Source organism: Chroicocephalus ridibundus, chromosome 9 (genome assembly GCF_963924245.1).
Source record: "Chroicocephalus ridibundus chromosome 9, bChrRid1.1, whole genome shotgun sequence".
NCBI lineage: Eukaryota > Metazoa > Chordata > Aves > Charadriiformes > Laridae > Chroicocephalus > Chroicocephalus ridibundus.
This window is the reverse complement of record NC_086292.1, coordinates 28,690,808-28,708,426: the sequence shown is the minus strand read 5'-3', so window position 1 is coordinate 28,708,426 and position 17,619 is coordinate 28,690,808. Positions and strand designations below refer to the sequence as shown.

Sequence of the window (17,619 nt, the reverse complement as noted above, 5' to 3'; positions counted from 1 at the left end):
TGCTCTGCCTGCTGGCAATCCCAGCCCAGCAAGAGCAGTCGCCAACTCCGGCAGCCTCTCCCCGTCAGCAGCAGATTGAGCAGAGCAGAAGAGAACGAGCCCTTTCTCAAGGAGCTCAGAGCAAAGCGGAGGCAGGGGAGGCACGGCGAGGCCTGCCGTGCAGCCAGGAGCAGCGGGCACAGGTCCCTCCTGCCTGGGGGGATGAGGACAGCCAGCCCATCTGCAAGCCGCGGCCACGCTCCTGCTGCAGAGTTCCCGTCGTCCTTCCCGCTCCGAGAGGGATGATGCGCCGGCTTCAGCAGTTGAGACTGCAGCGGGGAACGGGCAGACACAGCCCTGACCCCCCCAGACCAAGGGAGCCCCCAGAAGAGATGGGAACCCCCCCGGCGCTGAGGGAGCTCCCCACAGCAGCCGACAGAGAGGATCCCACGGCTGTGCTCTGGGGGAAAGAGGTGAGGATGGGGCCCGGCAGGGTCACCACCACCGGCGAGGCCTGGATGGCCACCGTCGAGTCAGCGCAGCGGGCCACACAGGGCTCACTGCAGCTGCTGGCGAGCGGGGTTGGGCCAGAGGCTCCGCAGGGGCAAGGGAGACAGGGTCTGAAGCAAGACATCTCTCGGTGAGGGAGGCACAGCTGAAACACAGAGCAAACACAGACTCCAACATCAGCCTGTCTATTCATTCTTCCACTCTCGCCCTAGATATACTTTGCTACCATTCATCTCCATTTCCAACTCCACATCGAGAAAGAACCTGCAGCTGATTTTGCTAACGTGCACGACAGCTCAGGTCTAGACTTGAATGACTGGGAGCAAAGATGTGCCTCACTGACTGCTGATTCCACCAGGACCTCCTCCTGCATTTCCTGGTACAATAACACGGGTAAAGATTGATAAAATGGTCCCAGCACAAATAGGCTGCGTTGAACAGGAGCCTCAGAGATCACCTCTTAAAAGCACACGCTGTGCCTACAGCTCCCATGAAACTCACTCTGCCCTCCAAGCTGCAGGGCACAGGAAGGCTGACCCACCTGGGGATAGACCCAGCACAGTGGGTGCAAAGCCACTTTCCGTCCCCTGTGGAAAGACTGATCATAGCCCGTCGCCAGAGCAAACTTTGCTGCACTGAAGGCGGCACTGGATGCACGTGGCCATTTGGCTGGGGACCATCTGCTAAAGGTGCAAGTTCTGGTGGGCAGAGCTCCCTGCTGCTGAGCCCCATTGATGCCCTTCTGCTTGGAAGAACCCCCTCTTCCCTGCTCTCCCCAGACACCTCCCACAACAGGGAAAGAGCCGACAGCCCTCAAACAGTTCTGTTGCAGGGCCAGCCTTCGGCAGCCCAAGCATCAGCTCGAGTAGCCACCACGACAGCAGCTCAGCCCACAGGGAGAGATGGAGCAGGCTCAGGCTTACCTCGTTCCTGGAGGACAGGGAGGCAAGAGAGGAGCATGTGGAGCCAGAAGCAGCGCAGGCTTTTATGCTGTGTCCCAGAGCCCTGGCGGGGTCACAAACATTCCTGGCTCCTGAAGCATCGAAACACCCAGCAGCTACCGCTGGCTGAAGCCTCCCTGGTGATTAAGCCCTTGCCTCTTTCTCCTGAAATGTTTTGCTCCCACTTCATAGCACCTAGAATCAAAGAATGAATCATTGAATGGTTTTGGGTTGGAAGGGACCTTCATGATCATCTACTTCCTACCCCTTTGCCATGGGTAGGGATACCTTCCATGAGATCAGGTTTCTCAAAGTGCCATCCAACCTGTCCTTGAACACTTCCAGGTATGGGGCATCCACAAGGTCTCTGGACCACTTGTTCCGGTGTCTCACCACCCTCATAGGAAAGAATTTCTTCCCAGTATCTAATCTACATCTACCCTCTTTTGTTTTAGAAGCATTACCCCCTCATCCAATCCCTACACTCCCTGATAGATAGTCCGTGCCCATCTTTCTGGAAGGTCTCTCAGGACCTTCCTCTTCTCTAGGCTCAACAACCCCAACTCTCTAAGCCTGTCCTCCTAAGGGAGGGGCTCCTGCCTCCTCCTCATCTTTTTTTCTGCCCATGAGCCCAGGGAACAAGGGCAGGTTCGTAACGATGAAGACAGAGGCTCAGGTAGGTCTCTTTCAAGTGACTTCTCCATGGGACCTCCATTGCCCTGTCCCTTGACGACTTGACCAGGCCCTCAGGCTTCTTCCAAGCAGGGGGCTGGGCTCAGCTTGGGAAGTGGGGAATCTGTTGGAAAGAAGCACATGAATGCGTAGGAGGGTGATCAAAGAGATGCCCTCGTCCTTCCCTGAAGTAGACCCACACCCAAATTGACCAGTTTTGCTCAGCAGGGGCATCCCAGACGCCAAAGCCCTGGATGGCCTGCTTTTGAGGAGAGGCTCAGAATAGGGAGCCAAAAGCTCATGGCTCTTTTTCCCGGGGCAGGAATTGGGTGGGCCATTCCATGCATTTCAAACTACAAAGGGAATTCCGATCAGTCTCCCAGAGCACCTGGGAGTCATTGTGATGTGGAAGAGTTGGGAAAATCCCAGAGCTGCAGGCAAACATGAGTCACCCTTCTGTCAACTTCACTGGACACGATGCCCCAGCCTCAGGCGTGCCAGGGATACCAGAGCTCATAGCCTCATTCCTCCCAAAGTGCTGCTTTCTTCAAGGGCATTTCCACACATTTTAGCACCTTTCCTTAAACAACTGGTCCTCCTATGCAATCTCATGCTGCAGCTGCCACCCGAGGCATTGCCTTTTAGTGGCTGATCAGAGGCCCAAAAGACTCAGTGTACCCCAGAGCAACGAAGGTTAGAAGGGACCTCTGGAGGTCCTATGGGCTCACCTCCTGCTCTAAGCAGACCCAAATTCCCATATAACTCAGGAAGATCTGGGCCTTGCCCCATTGACCACTGAATACTGGTACTATCGTAGAGGCCCCCATCTCTTGGGCAACTCTTCCAGGGCTGCACTGTGGCCCTGTCACTTCTTTCTCCACAAAGACATCTGGTATTTCCCTTGTTGCAACTTGTTAGTGTTGATCTTGCCCTTTCAAAGTGCACCTCTCTGGAGAGTCTGTCTCTCTCTCTTACACAACCTTCTGTAGCTGTTGGGGAACTGCAGTTCTTCCCTTGCCTGGAATTGTCCTCTCGCTTTTCCATCTGTTACTCAGGTACCAGTGATCTTGCAATCAGCATCCAGGCCATGTGCCTCCTTCTGTCCTACCAGCTATTCAGGCACAAGTGGCCTCACAAGTACTAGTGCTGCCATGAGCCTACCCCGGCCCATCAGCTGCAGAGACAGAAGTGACCTTAAGTTCAAAATGCAAACCACATGCCTGCTGCTGACCTAGCAGGCAATGAGGTAGAAGGCAACTCACATGCACATAGCCCAAAACGCGCATGCTGCTGCTTATCAGCAACACAAGTGCCTAGCACAAGCAATGTCCCTGCAGATGGCCTGCAGAGCCAGACGTGACCTCACAGTCAATATCCAAGCCATGTTCTGGCTTCTGGCCAGTGAGGGACTCAGGTAGCAGGGAGGTGACCTGCAGATACCCATGCCATCTTCCTGCTGCCAGCTCAGACAAGGAGGACTTCTGGAAGAGGAAACTCTGGATTGTCTTTGAAAGGTGACAGCATCTGGAAGAGGTTCCTGAGGCCTGGAAGAAGTCAACTGCACTCCCATCTTCCAGAAGGGCACAAAGGAGGACCTGGGGAACTGCAGGCTCCAAGGCCACCCTCACCTCGTTCCCTAGGAAGGGGAAGGGGCAACTCATCCTGCAAACCCTTTCCAGACAAATAAAGAACAAGAAGGTGATTCTAATTTCCATTACACTATTCCTGACCCATTTCTGTGCAACTGTGGTCTCCTCTTTTTGTGGAGGGGTGTGTGGGTGTGTGGGGGTGTGTGTGTGTAAGGTGTTAGCTGGGAAACTTCAGCTTGCTTCACAAAAACACACACAAAGAGAACATTAGGTCTCGGGCTCTATTTATGGTTTGGATGGGGTTTATTTGAATCAAAGGGGTTTATTTAAAACAGCAACAGCTGCAAAGAATGATGCAGTTTTAGGAAACATCAGTTGGAAGGCAGCTTGCAGGTGTGTAGACTATCCTCCAGCTCAGTGCAGGGCTAACTGCAAAGACAGTGGAGGATCCTCAGTACCTTGTCCAGCTGACTTTTGTCCATGAAGGGACTGCCTCTCTCTTCTCTACAAACCATGCTTCTGTGGTGTTGCAGTTCCCCCCCTGCCCGGCCTCTCAGGCCACGTGGTGCTTTGCATGATCTCCCTCCCAGCCTGGGCCGCAGAACAACACAATGGAGCAGAACGTAACACAGTGGTCTAACATAAAAGAAAGAAAAGGTAGAGAGCCACAGACCAAGAACACAATAGTGTGCCTAGTCCCCATGGCTCCTACCCCTTGAAGATAATAACTATAATTGATCACTCCTGACACCATATTGATCATGGTCATGGGGGGGATACCAGGACCCCAAGATCTAGCAAGCTCTGGGGTTGCGTTACTGTCATCTCACTTGGCCCTAAGTGGAAAAGTATCTGATGAAAGTCAATTATCTTGGATCCTATAAGTAGCGATTCTAGTAAAGACCCTTTGAACTCTTCTGGATCGCAGTGGGCTGTGGCCAGTAACTCCACTGAGTTGAGACACCTCTCAGGCTCTTACCTTGAGGCCAGGGCAGGAGAAGACCTTCTCACACCTGTCTCCAGACCTCATCCCAAAACCCTGGGACCTTCTCACCGATGCTGGCACCCTCACTCTCATCCCCTGGTGGCCCGCTTGTGGTCACAGGAGGCTCAGCTGTGAGAGCTCTTGGCTGGTAGGGTGGGGACCAGGCCTCAAGCCCCCTGCTCAGGTGAAAGCATACCTGTTTGGTGGATACATGGTCGGAGTGCATGATCTCAAAAGCTCCTTTCCAATACAAGGTCAGTGATGAAAGCTGAGGGGAAGGATCATTGCCCTTTTTTGGCAATGCAGAGACCTAATCTGAATTGGCACTTTGGGGCTATGAGCGCTGGTATCCATGGCACGCCCGAGACTAGGGCACTGTGTCCACTGAAGTCCACAGCACGAGACTCACGTCTGCCTGCAGCTCCGGGTTTTTCCCAACTCTTCCACATCACGATGACTCCCAGGTGCTCTGGGACAATGATGCCATGTCCCTTGGAAATTTGAAATGCATGGAATGGGCCACCCCATCCCTAACCCAGGAAAAAGAGCCATGAGCTTTTGGCTCCCTGCCCCGCGCCTCTCCTCAAAAAAAGGCCATCCAGGCCTCTGGCCTCTGGGCTGAACTCGCTGAGCAAAACAGGTCAATTTGGGGGTGGGTCTCTTACAGAGGCATCTCTTTGATCACAAAAGCAGGCCATGGTAGAGCCTGATGAGCATAAGCGAGGTCCTTGTGGCTGTCACTCCTGCCCACAGTGGGCTTGTCTCCAGCCCGCAATGCTCTTTCCTTGCCTTTGAGCTTTTCCACGTCCCTGGAGAGGTACCTCTGTTCTCCTATATGGGATTTCAAGGTCTTGACCTTCTGCCTGAACCTACCCACAGTCTCCTGTGTGTCTATGATGACTTGCAGGGAGGAACACCTCTCAGGGTTAGCTTGAGTGCCTCCACTGAAAGCCCTTGAGAGCTGACTTGAGATGCCATTCATGGCTGACAGTTGGACTCAATGATCTTAAAGCTCCCTTCCAACCTAGAAGATTCTATGCTTCTATGAGGAGGGCAAAGTGACAAAGGCAATCCGTATAACGCAAACCCACTTAAAATCTCTGCATGCCTAGCCTGAGACCTCTGAGTTAATTGGTCTCATGAAGCTGGGACACAGATGAATCATTTTGATGTTCCGTGGAAAGAAAAGGGAATAATATATTTCAGGTGAAAGAGGCAAGGGCCCAAGTAACAGGTGCCAGGACAAGAGGAAACCTTTCGAGTTGCACTAGGGGAGGTTTAGATGAGAGGTTAGAAAATTTTTACTGAGACGGTTATCAAGCATTGGATCAGGCTGCCCAGGGAAGTGGTGGAATCGTCATCCCTGGAGGTATTTAAAAGACGGGTAAACGTAGAGCTTCGCAATTGGGTTTAGTGATGGGTTTTGTCAGTGTTAGCTTGATGGTTGGACTCCCTGATCTGAAAGATCCCTTCCAACCTGGGCAATTCTAGGATTCTATGACGTTTGGTGCTATGACGTGGGAGCAAAACATTTCAGGAGAAAGAGGCAAGGGTTTAATCACCAGGGAGGCTTCAGCCAGCGGTAGCTGCTGGGTGTTTCGATGCTTCAGGAGCCAGGAATGTTTGTGACCCCGCCAGGGCTCTGGGACACAGCATAAAAGCCTGCGCTGCTTCTGGCTCCACATGCTCCTCTCTTGCCTCCCTGTCCTCCAGGAACGAGGTAAGCCTGAGCCTGCTCCATCTCTCCCTGTGGGCTGAGCTGCTGTCGTGGTGGCTACTCGAGCTGATGCTTGGGCTGCCGAAGGCTGGCCCTGCAACAGAACTGTTTGAGGGCTGTCGGCTCTTTCCCTGTTGTGGGAGGTGTCTGGGGAGAGCAGGGAAGAGGGGGTTCTTCCAAGCAGAAGGGCATCAATGGGGCTCAGCTGCAGGGAGCTCTGCCCACCAGAACTTGCACCTTTAGCAGATGGTCCCCAGCCAAATGGCCACGTGCATCCAGTGCCGCCTTCAGTGCAGCAAAGTTTGCTCTGGCGACGGGCTATGATCAGTCCGTCCCAATTGATTGAAACCCAGCGTGCTGGGTCCTATCCAAAACCGGGTCAGCCTTCCTGTGCCCTGCAGCTCGGAGGGCACGAGGAGGGCAGTGGGAGATGAAGGCACAGCGTGTGTTTTTAAAAGAAAGGGTGTCCATGGAGAGAGCTGAGGAGCAGAAAGACAGACTGATACTGAGGTCCGCGTTGGCTCTCTGCTCTGTGTTTCAGCTGTGCCTCCCTCACCGAGAGATGTCTTGCTTCAGACCCTGTCTCCCTCGCCCCTGCGGAGCCTCTGGCCCAACCCCGCTCGCCAGCAGCTGCAGTGAGCCCTGCGTGGCCCGCTGCGCTGACTCGACGGTGGCCATCGAGGCCTCGCCGGTGGTGGTGACCCTGCCGGGCCCCATCCTCACCTCTTTCCCCCAGAGCACAGCCGTGGGATCCTCTCTGTCGGCTGCTGTGGGGAGCTCCCTCAGCGCCGGGGGGGTTCCCATCTCTTCTGGGGGCTCCCTTGGTCTGGGGGGGTCAGGGCTGTGCCTGCCCGTTCCCCGCTGCAGTCTCAACTGCTGAAGCCGGCGCATCATCCCTCTCAGAGCGGGAAGGACGACGGGAACTCTGCAGCAGGAGCGTGGCCGCGGCTTGCAGATGGGCTGGCTGTCCTCATCCCCCCAGGCAGGAGGGACCTGTGCCCGCTGCTCCTGGCTGCACGGCAGGCCTCGCCGTGCCTCCCCTGCCTCCGCTTTGCTCTGAGCTCCTTGAGAAGGGGCTCGTTCTCTTCTGCTCTGCTCAATCTGCTGCTGACGGGGAGAGGCTGCCGGAGTTGGCGACTGCTCTTGCTGGGCTGGGATTGCCAGCAGGCAGAGCAGAGTGGGCAAAGGCAAGCGCTGTGAGTGGAGCTTGTCCTTGGGAAGCGTGTCATTCTCTTTGCCCCGCCGCGCCTCGCGGCCGTCTTTCTTGGTCTCTGTTCTGTGCCACTGCATTTGCTCCTTCTCATTAAAGCCTTTGCGCAGCACAGCTGGAGACTGGTGGTGCTTTGTTCTCCTGCCCCCTCATCTGGCCAAGACCTCTGCAAGGCCGAGGGAGAAGCTGCTCTCCCCATGAGAGTGAGACTGTGCCCATGCGTGGGGCACTGCCAGTTGTGGGGGGCGCTCCCGGAAGCAGAGCACCAAAAAGAAGCGAGTAGGCACGAGAAAGACAGCAAAGCCTCAGAGAGACGGGGAGAGGCAGAAGCACTGGGCAGAGCTGGAAATGCAAGTCATGGCAGAAAGCGTGGCAGTCAAAGACGGGAAACGGTTGCCCAGGGAGGCTGTAGATTGTGCCCCTTTGGAGACGTCCAATACGCAACTAGAGAAAGCCGTCGAATATGCCGTGCAGCCGAGGTGCTGAGGAAAGCCGGAGAGCTGTGGCGGGCGCAGGGCAGGAGAGGGGTCTCTGCTGGGGGTGCCAGGGCTGGGAGCCCAGGAAAGGAAGGAAGGTGGGAGTGCATTGAAGAGTTGAGGCAAGAGGGAGGCAAGGGAAGAAGGTGTGAGCACGGCAGGGCAGCAAAAGGGCTGAGGTCCCACTGAGATTTGAACTCAGATCGCTGGATTCAGAGTCCAGAGTGCTCACCATTACACCATGGGACCTCCCAGACTCCTTTCTTCTTTCCCCTCTCCCAGCCCTGCCTCACCCAATGCCTCCTGGACCACTCTGGCACTCTTCCCAGCTCCCTGCCCATCCCCAGCTGCAGCCTTCCCACAGGGCGACGCAGACCTCTACACCCACGCCACCTTTTCACACAGCGGCGCAACACCGCGCCTCTCCTGGGCCTCAGACTTCCTCACTCCCCTCCTTCGAAAATCGCACACCCTGCTCCCGCACCCTCTGATGACATTGCCTCAGGATGGCTCTGCCCTCTCACAGGGCTGCAGAGAAATGACACACGGCCTCCAATGCCCCCGGTGCCCTCTGACACGGGGGACCTGACTCCTGCCTCACCCTCTTCCCCCTGACGCTGCCCGTCTTTGCTGGTGATGAACTGACAGTTCAGGGGAACTTTCCCCGTTGAAATCCTGCTGCGCAAGGCCACATCCTGGCTTGGCACCTATCGAACGTGCCACTGGGCGTCGCAGAGGCAAGGAGGCACCTCAGGGGCTCTCCAGCTTCGGGAGCAGAGGGCAGAGGAGCTCCCCGATGACTAAGGAGAGGGAAAAGTTGCCTCGTCTCCAAAAAAGCAGAAGAAGCTAGGAAAGGTGGGGAAGCAAGGAAAGGCCTTGATGAAGTGGAGCAAGTTCAGCAGAGGGGGACTCTGGCCTTGTGAGGAGAGGCTGAGGGCGCAAGGCTTGCTTAGCTGAGAGAAGAAAAGGCTTTGTGGGGTCTAAGAGGAGCTTCCCGGGGCCTACAAGGAGGCAACTCGATGGCTGGAGGGGGAGAGGTGGTGGTCGGAAACGGAAGAGGCCAGGGCTCTCCGTCATGAGTGTGTTGTAGGCCTAGGGAGTTGGTGCCCATTTTTCCTTCATCAGGAGCTGGGACGTGCAGCAGGCTGAGCAGAGCCCCCAGAAGAGCCAGGAGGTTCCGCTTAAGAGAGGGGTGCCGGCCAAGAGAGAGAGGCCATAAAGGAGGCCACCCAAGGCGAGGGGGCTGTCAGGAGTGGGACTCGAACCCACGCCTCCCAGGGAGACTGCAACCTGAATGCAGCGCCTTCGACCGCTCGGCCATCCTGACCCTCTGCTGCTGCCGCCGCTGCCGGCCCTGCAGCGGCCAGAGCCGGCCCAGCTCAGCCAGCCCCCTCCTGCCCCCGCTGTGGGGACACCTGCCTCCTGCCCCAGCTCCCAACAAGGGCTGCTGACGGGACACCGCAGCTCCTCCACACACCTCACAACGCACGCCGTACCCACAGCAGGGTACAAACTGCAGCCTGGTGCCCTCACACCTTACATTCCCCGGGCTGAAAAAGCACGGCTGCGTCAGCATCCTCCATCTAGCACGCAAGGAGCCAGGCTGCAAGGCACCTCAGCGGTCACTAGTGGTCCAAACGCCTGCTGAAAGCAGGGCCAGCCCCAAAGCTGGAGCAGGCGGCTGTGTGCCTGAGCCCCGTTGGAAGCCGAGCGTGACACCCAGGCGTAGGGAGTGCCAAAGCGCTCTGGGCACCTGCTCCAGGGCTTCGCCGCTGCCCAAGGAGCTCTGAATGGTGCAGAGCAGCCCCCCGAGGCTGCTGTTGGGCAAGGTGGGCCTCGCTAAAGGCCAGGCGTGCGTCTGCTGGGCTAGGAGGTGCTCAGAGGGCTGGCCGTGCCCGCAGGCTGCAGGGGAGTGAAGGGCAACGAACGGCTTGAGCACCGCGGGCAAAGCTGGGCTGTCCTGTCGGGCAGCAGCAGAGGCAAGGCACTGGGGAGCCCGCTGGCTGAAGAAAAGGGCTCTGCGTTGGCCAGGAATCGAACCCGGGTCAACTGCTTGGAAGGCAGCTATGCTCACCACTATACCACCAATGCATCTGGCTGTGCTACTGCTGCCTCTGCTCCTGAGCCCCACAGCCTCTGCTCCCTCCTGCTCCTCCACTGACCAACCCCACCTGCCTTCCCCTCCTACACAGCACACAACCACCTGCCTCCTCATCCTACGCTCCTCACCCTGCGCCCACTCCTCCTTACGCACCCCCGCACACGGGCACCACCTCAGCCTGCTCCTCTGCTTCTCTCCGCCTCACATCTTGGCCAGGCAAACTCCAGGTGCTGCCAGTGATGACGCTCCCCACCTGCGCTCAGACGCCTCCCACCCGTGCCTGGGCTCTGCAAGCCAACCTGCCCGCTGTGGACGCACCTGCCGTGCTTTAAGCGCAGACAAGCTCCCACCCGGCTGCGCACCCCTTTCCCCACCCTCAGGGCGATGCAGAGCATGCAGAACGGGAGGACGAACCTCATGGCTCAAGACAAACAGAAGCACCTGCCTTAGCAAAGACTGTTGCGGGCAAATGGGGCTTCGCTGGGGGAAAGAATAATTTGCCAACAGCGGAGGCAGATGGAACCGTCTGTGTGTGGCACGGGGCAGCCCCTTGCCTGTCCTCACAGAGGCCACCCTGCAGCACCCCCGCTCCCCTCCACTGCCAACAGCCAGCCCACACAGAGCCAATCCAGTGCCCGTTGGGAATCCCTGCGCGGCCCTGCTGCCGGCCGGACCTGACAGTGGGCATGGCAGCAGAGAGACACGGGTGGAGAAAAAGCCCGCATGGCCAAGGTGACCCCACCGGTCTTTGCCAGACCAGCCCCAGCCTTGTCCTCCTGCCCACCTGCAGAGCCCCGGAGGGACCCGCTCACGGCTGAGAAGTTGCTCTTGAGCTGCATGATGGGAAGGAGAAAGAGCTGTGTCCGCAGAAGAGGCACCACCTGGTCGGGGAGGTGTGTGCTGTGCTGTGCCCGCTGCTCCTCAGCCTGCGTCTGCCCTGCTGAGGGTGGCTTTGGGAGCGCTGGCTGCCGAGGAGACAAAGGAGGAAGGCGGCGTGAGGGCAGAGAGAGGGGTGTGAGAGCCGCTCTGGGCATGGGTGCCCAGAGAGGTAGAGCAGTGGCGGTTCAAAGTTGGTGGGAGAGGCAGCAAGTGTGAGGAGCAGGGGGAAAAGGAAACTGCCATAGCAGAGGATGGTTTCGATCCATCAACCTCTGGGTTATGGGCCCAGCACGCTTCCGCTGCGCCACTCTGCTCCCCGTGGGGCCTTCTTTGGCACCTGCCACAGCCCTGAGGATGCTCCCAGACAGCACCAGCGCTCCTGCCTCCTTCCCTGCCTCTTCGCCCTGCCCTCGCCCGCACGGGAAACTCTCTCCCTCCAAAGTTCACCTCCTTCACGCCTGGCATGCCTACCTCAAGGGCCTTGCTTTGCCCTTCTCCCCGCACCTCCTGCCCCTCCCCCTGCAGGGGCACTTGCTCTTTCACCGCCCGACTCTGGGCCTCTGCAGGACACACAGCAAACCCCGCGACTGCATGATGGACACTCTTCAATGCTCCAAGACATCCCCAGAAGGCTCTGGGCAGCCCGAGCTGGGAGACCCTCTTCGGGAGGGCGAGGGACGAGGGACGAGGGGGCAGTGCTGAAGCCTCCCTTCTGGGGCTTGTGTTTCCTGCTTCCCCGTCCCATCCTCAAAAAGCAACAGCAGGACGGGGAGGGCTGGGATGTGGGCGCCGATGGGAGCGTGGCCCCAGCCTCTCTGCCGCAGGGCCCTCTTGCTCAGGGGAAAGTATTCCCCTGCAGATCAAGAGGTCCGTGGCTCAGCTCCAGGTGCCCTCTCCATTGCCCCTTCCCTTCTTCATTCCTACTGAGGATCTCCGGGGAGAGGAGCTGAGTGCTGTGGCTGCAGCGGGGTAAATTGCCAGCAGCCCAAAATGCAGCTGCGCCCCGTAGTTGGCAGGATTCGAACCTGCGCGGGGAAACCCCAATGGATTTCTAGTCCATCGCCTTCACCACTCGGCCACAACTACCTGCCCCAGCCCTCTCTGCCCTGCTCATCACGCGCCCTCTCCAAGGACACCCGCCTCCCTGACACTTTCAGCGACAGCCTGCACTCCAAGCCATGCACTGACCATGGACGGCACCTGGCCACAGCCTTCCACAGGCCTTCAGGGACGCAACACCAGCACCTACGCCCCCACCTCCCAACCCCGCCTCCTCAGGCACCCATCTGAGAGAAACTCAGCACCAAGGACGCTTGCTCGGCCTTGCAGAGGTCTTGGCCAGATGAGGGGGCAGGAGAACAAAGCACCACCAGTCTCCAGCTGTGCTGCGCAAAGGCTTTAATGAGAAGGAGCAAATGCAGTGGCACAGAACAGAGACCAAGAAAGACGGCCGCGAGGCGCGGCGGGGCAAAGAGAATGACACGCTTCCCAAGGACAAGCTCCACTCACAGCGCTTGCCTTTGCCCACTCTGCTCTGCCTGCTGGCAATCCCAGCCCAGCAAGAGCAGTCGCCAATTCCGGCAGCCTCTCCCCGTCAGCAGCAGATTGAGCAGAGCAGAAGAGAACGAGCCCTTTCTCAAGGAGCTCAGAGCAAAGCGGAGGCAGGGGAGGCACGGCGAGGCCTGCCGTGCAGCCAGGAGCAGCGGGCACAGGTCCCTCCTGCCTGGGGGGATGAGGACAGCCAGCCCATCTGCAAGCCGCGGCCACGCTCCTGCTGCAGAGTTCCCGTCGTCCTTCCCGCTCCGAGAGGGATGATGCGCCGGCTTCAGCAGTTGAGACTGCAGCGGGGAACGGGCAGGCACAGCCCTGACCCCCCCAGACCAAGGGAGCCCCCAGAAGAGATGGGAACCCCCCCGGCGCTGAGGGAGCTCCCCACAGCAGCCGACAGAGAGGATCCCACGGCTGTGCTCTGGGGGAAAGAGGTGAGGATGGGGCCCGGCAGGGTCACCACCACCGGCGAGGCCTCGATGGCCACCGTCGAGTCAGCGCAGCGGGCCACGCAGGGCTCACTGCAGCTGCTGGCGAGCGGGGTTGGGCCAGAGGCTCCGCAGGGGCGAGGGAGACAGGGTCTGAAGCAAGACATCTCTCGGTGAGGGAGGCACAGCTGAAACACAGAGCAGAGAGCCAACGCGGACCTCAGTATCAGTCTGTCTCTCTGCTCCTCAGCTCTCTCCATGGACACCCTTTCTTTTAAAAACACACGCTGTGCCTTCATCTCCCACTGCCCTCCTCGTGCCCTCCGAGCTGCAGGGCACAGGAAGGCTGACCCGGTTTTGGATAGGACCCAGCACGCTGGGTTTCAATCAATTGGGACGGACTGATCATAGCCCGTCGCCAGAGCAAACTTTGCTGCACTGAAGGCGGCACTGGACGCACGTGGCCATTTGGCTGGGGACCATCTGCTAAAGGTGCAAGTTCTGGTGGGCAGAGCTCCCTGCAGCTGAGCCCCATTGATGCCCTTCTGCTTGGAAGAACCCCCTCTTCCCTGCTCTCCCCAGACACCTCCCACAACAGGGAAAGAGCCGACAGCCCTCAAACAGTTCTGTTGCAGGGCCAGCCTTCGGCAGCCCAAGCATCAGCTCGAGTAGCCACCACGACAGCAGCTCAGCCCACAGGGAGAGATGGAGCAGGCTCAGGCTTACCTCGTTCCTGGAGGACAGGGAGGCAAGAGAGGAGCATGTGGAGCCAGAAGCAGCGCAGGCTTTTATGCTGTGTCCCAGAGCCCTGGCGGGGTCACAAACATTCCTGGCTCCTGAAGCATCGAAACACCCAGCAGCTACCGCTGGCTGAAGCCTCCCTGGTGATTAAGCCCTTGCCTCTTTCTCCTGAAATGTTTTGCTCCCACGTCATAGCACCAAACGTCATAGAATCCTAGAATTGCCCAGGTTGGAAGGGATCTTTCAGATCAGGGAGTCCAACCATCAAGCTAACACTGACAAAACCCATCACTAAACCCAATTGCGAAGCTCTACGTTTACCCGTCTTTTAAATACCTCCAGGGATGACGATTCCACCACTTCCCTGGGCAGCCTGATCCAATGCTTGATAACCGTCTCAGTAAAAATTTTCTAACCTCTCATCTAAACCTCCCCTAGTGCAACTCGAAAGGTTTCCTCTTGTCCTGGCACCTGTTACTTGGGCCCTTGCCTCTTTCACCTGAAATATATTATTCCCTTTTCTTTCCACGGAACATCAAAATGATTCATCTGTGTCCCAGCTTCATGAGACCAATTAACTCAGAGGTCTCAGGCTAGGCATGCAGAGATTTTAAGTGGGTTTGCGTTATACGGATTGCCTTTGTCACTTTGCCCTCCTCATAGAAGCATAGAATCTTCTAGGTTGGAAGGGAGCTTTAAGATCATTGAGTCCAACTGTCAGCCATGAATGGCATCTCAAGTCAGCTCTCAAGGGCTTTCAGTGGAGGCACTCAAGCTAACCCTGAGAGGTGTTCCTCCCTGCAAGTCATCATAGACACACAGGAGACTGTGGGTAGGTTCAGGCAGAAGGTCAAGACCTTGAAATCCCATATAGGAGAACAGAGGTACCTCTCCAGGGACGTGGAAAAGCTCAAAGGCAAGGAAAGAGCATTGCGGGCTGGAGACAAGCCCACTGTGGGCAGGAGTGACAGCCACAAGGACCTCGCTTATGCTCATCAGGCTCTACCATGGCCTGCTTTTGTGATCAAAGAGATGCCTCTGTAAGAGACCCACCCCCAAATTGACCTGTTTTGCTCAGCGAGTTCAGCCCAGAGGCCAGAGGCCTGGATGGCCTTTTTTTGAGGAGAGGCGCGGGGCAGGGAGCCAAAAGCTCATGGCTCTTTTTCCTGGGTTAGGGATGGGGTGGCCCATTCCATGCATTTCAAATTTCCAAGGGACATGGCATCATTGTCCCAGAGCACCTGGGAGTCATCGTGATGTGGAAGAGTTGGGAAAAACCCGGAGCTGCAGGCAGACGTGAGTCTCGTGCTGTGGACTTCAGTGGACACAGTGCCCTAGTCTCGGGCGTGCCATGGATACCAGCGCTCATAGCCCCAAAGTGCCAATTCAGATTAGGTCTCTGCATTGCCAAAAAAGGGCAATGATCCTTCCCCTCAGCTTTCATCACTGACCTTGTATTGGAAAGGAGCTTTTGAGATCATGCACTCCGACCATGTATCCACCAAACAGGTATGCTTTCACCTGAGCAGGGGGCTTGAGGCCTGGTCCCCACCCTACCAGCCAAGAGCTCTCACAGCTGAGCCTCCTGTGACCACAAGCGGGCCACCAGGGGATGAGAGTGAGGGTGCCAGCATCGGTGAGAAGGTCCCATGGTTTTGGGATGAGGTCTGGAGACAGGTGTGAGAAGGTCTTCTCCTGCCCTGGCCTCAAGGTAAGAGCCTGAGAGGTGTCTCAACTCAGTGGAGTTACTGGCCACAGCCCACTGCGATCCAGAAGAGTTCAAAGGGTCTTTACTAGAATCGCTACTTATAGGATCCAAGATAATTGACTTTCATCAGATACTTTTCCACTTAGGGCCAAGTGAGATGACAGTAACGCAACCCCAGAGCTTGCTAGATCTTGGGGTCCTGGTATCCCCCCCATGACCATGATCAATATGGTGTCAGGAGTGATCAATTATAGTTATTATCTTCAAGGGGTAGGAGCCATGGGGACTAGGCACACTATTGTGTTCTTGGTCTGTGGCTCTCTACCTTTTCTTTCTTTTATGTTAGACCACTGTGTTACGTTCTGCTCCATTGTGTTGTTCTGCGGCCCAGGCTGGGAGGGAGATCATGCAAAGCACCACGTGGCCTGAGAGGCCGGGCAGGGGGGGAACTGCAACACCACAGAAGCATGGTTTGTAGAGAAGAGAGAGGCAGTCCCTTCATGGACAAAAGTCAGCTGGACAAGGTACTGAGGATCCTCCACTGTCTTTGCAGTTAGCCCTGCACTGAGCTGGAGGATAGTCTACACACCTGCAAGCTGCCTTCCAACTGATGTTTCCTAAAACTGCATCATTCTTTGCAGCTGTTGCTGTTTTAAATAAACCCCTTTGATTCAAATAAACCCCATCCAAACCATAAATAGAGCCCGAGACCTAATGTTCTCTTTGTGTGTGTTTTTGTGAAGCAAGCTGAAGTTTCCCAGCTAACACCTTACACACACACACCCCCACACACCCACACACCCCTCCACAAAAAGAGGAGACCACAGTTGCACAGAAATGGGTCAGGAATAGTGTAATGGAAATTAGAATCACCTTCTTGTTCTTTATTTGTCTGGAAAGGGTTTGCAGGATGAGTTGCCCCTTCCCCTTCCTAGGGAACGAGGTGAGGGTGGCCTTGGAGCCTGCAGTTCCCCAGGTCCTCCTTTGTGCCCTTCTGGAAGATGGGAGTGCAGTTGACTTCTTCCAGGCCTCAGGCACCTCTTCCAGATGCTGTCACCTTTCAAAGACAATCCAGAGTTTCCTCTTCCAGAAGTCCTCCTTGTCTGAGCTGGCAGCAGGAAGATGGCATGGGTATCTGCAGGTCACCTCCCTGCTACCTGAGTCCCTCACTGGCCAGAAGCCAGAACATGGCTTGGATATTGACTGTGAGGTCACGTCTGGCTCTGCAGGCCATCTGCAGGGACATTGCTTGTGCTAGGCACTTGTGTTGCTGATAAGCAGCAGCATGCGCGTTTTGGGCTATGTGCATGTGAGTTGCCTTCTACCTCATTGCCTGCTAGGTCAGCAGCAGGCATGTGGTTTGCATTTTGAACTTAAGGTCACTTCTGTCTCTGCAGCTGATGGGCCGGGGTAGGCTCATGGCAGCACTAGTACTTGTGAGGCCACTTGTGCCTGAATAGCTGGTAGGACAGAAGGAGGCACATGGCCTGGATGCTGATTGCAAGATCACTGGTACCTGAGTAACAGATGGAAAAGCGAGAGGACAATTCCAGGCAAGGGAAGAACTGCAGTTCCCCAACAGCTACAGAAGGTTGTGTAAGAGAGAGAGACAGACTCTCCAGAGAGGTGCACTTTGAAAGGGCAAGATCAACACTAACAAGTTGCAACAAGGGAAATACCAGATGTCTTTGTGGAGAAAGAAGTGACAGGGCCACAGTGCAGCCCTGGAAGAGTTGCCCAAGAGATGGGGGCCTCTACGATAGTACCAGTATTCAGTGGTCAATGGGGCAAGGCCCAGATCTTCCTGAGTTATATGGGAATTTGGGTCTGCTTAGAGCAGGAGGTGAGCCCATAGGACCTCCAGAGGTCCCTTCTAACCTTCGTTGCTCTGGGGTACACTGAGTCTTTTGGGCCTCTGATCAGCCACTAAAAGGCAATGCCTCGGGTGGCAGCTGCAGCATGAGATTGCATAGGAGGACCAGTTGTTTAAGGAAAGGTGCTAAAATGTGTGGAAATGCCCTTGAAGAAAGCAGCACTTTGGGAGGAATGAGGCTATGAGCTCTGGTATCCCTGGCACGCCTGAGGCTGGGGCATCGTGTCCAGTGAAGTTGACAGAAGGGTGACTCATGTTTGCC

General features: G+C 56.7%; 5 non-coding genes across 5 annotated transcripts; all 5 read right to left on the bottom strand.

The window, feature by feature from the left end:
* Window positions 1-8,256: 8,256 nt before the first annotated feature.
* TRNAQ-CUG (transfer RNA glutamine (anticodon CUG)) lies at window positions 8,257-8,328 on the bottom strand. The gene has a single exon. It is a non-coding gene; the product is annotated as a tRNA-Gln (tRNA).
* Window positions 8,329-9,323: 995 nt separating this feature from the next.
* TRNAL-CAG (transfer RNA leucine (anticodon CAG)) lies at window positions 9,324-9,406 on the bottom strand. Its single transcript has one exon. It is a non-coding gene; the product is annotated as a tRNA-Leu (tRNA).
* A 692-nt stretch (window positions 9,407-10,098) lies between these two features.
* TRNAG-UCC (transfer RNA glycine (anticodon UCC)) lies at window positions 10,099-10,170 on the bottom strand. Its single transcript has one exon. It is a non-coding gene; the product is annotated as a tRNA-Gly (tRNA).
* A 1,131-nt stretch (window positions 10,171-11,301) lies between these two features.
* Window positions 11,302-11,373, bottom strand: TRNAM-CAU (transfer RNA methionine (anticodon CAU)). Its single transcript has one exon. It is a non-coding gene; the product is annotated as a tRNA-Met (tRNA).
* Window positions 11,374-12,063: 690 nt separating this feature from the next.
* Window positions 12,064-12,145, bottom strand: TRNAS-AGA (transfer RNA serine (anticodon AGA)). Its single transcript has one exon. It is a non-coding gene; the product is annotated as a tRNA-Ser (tRNA).
* Window positions 12,146-17,619: the final 5,474 nt, after the last annotated feature.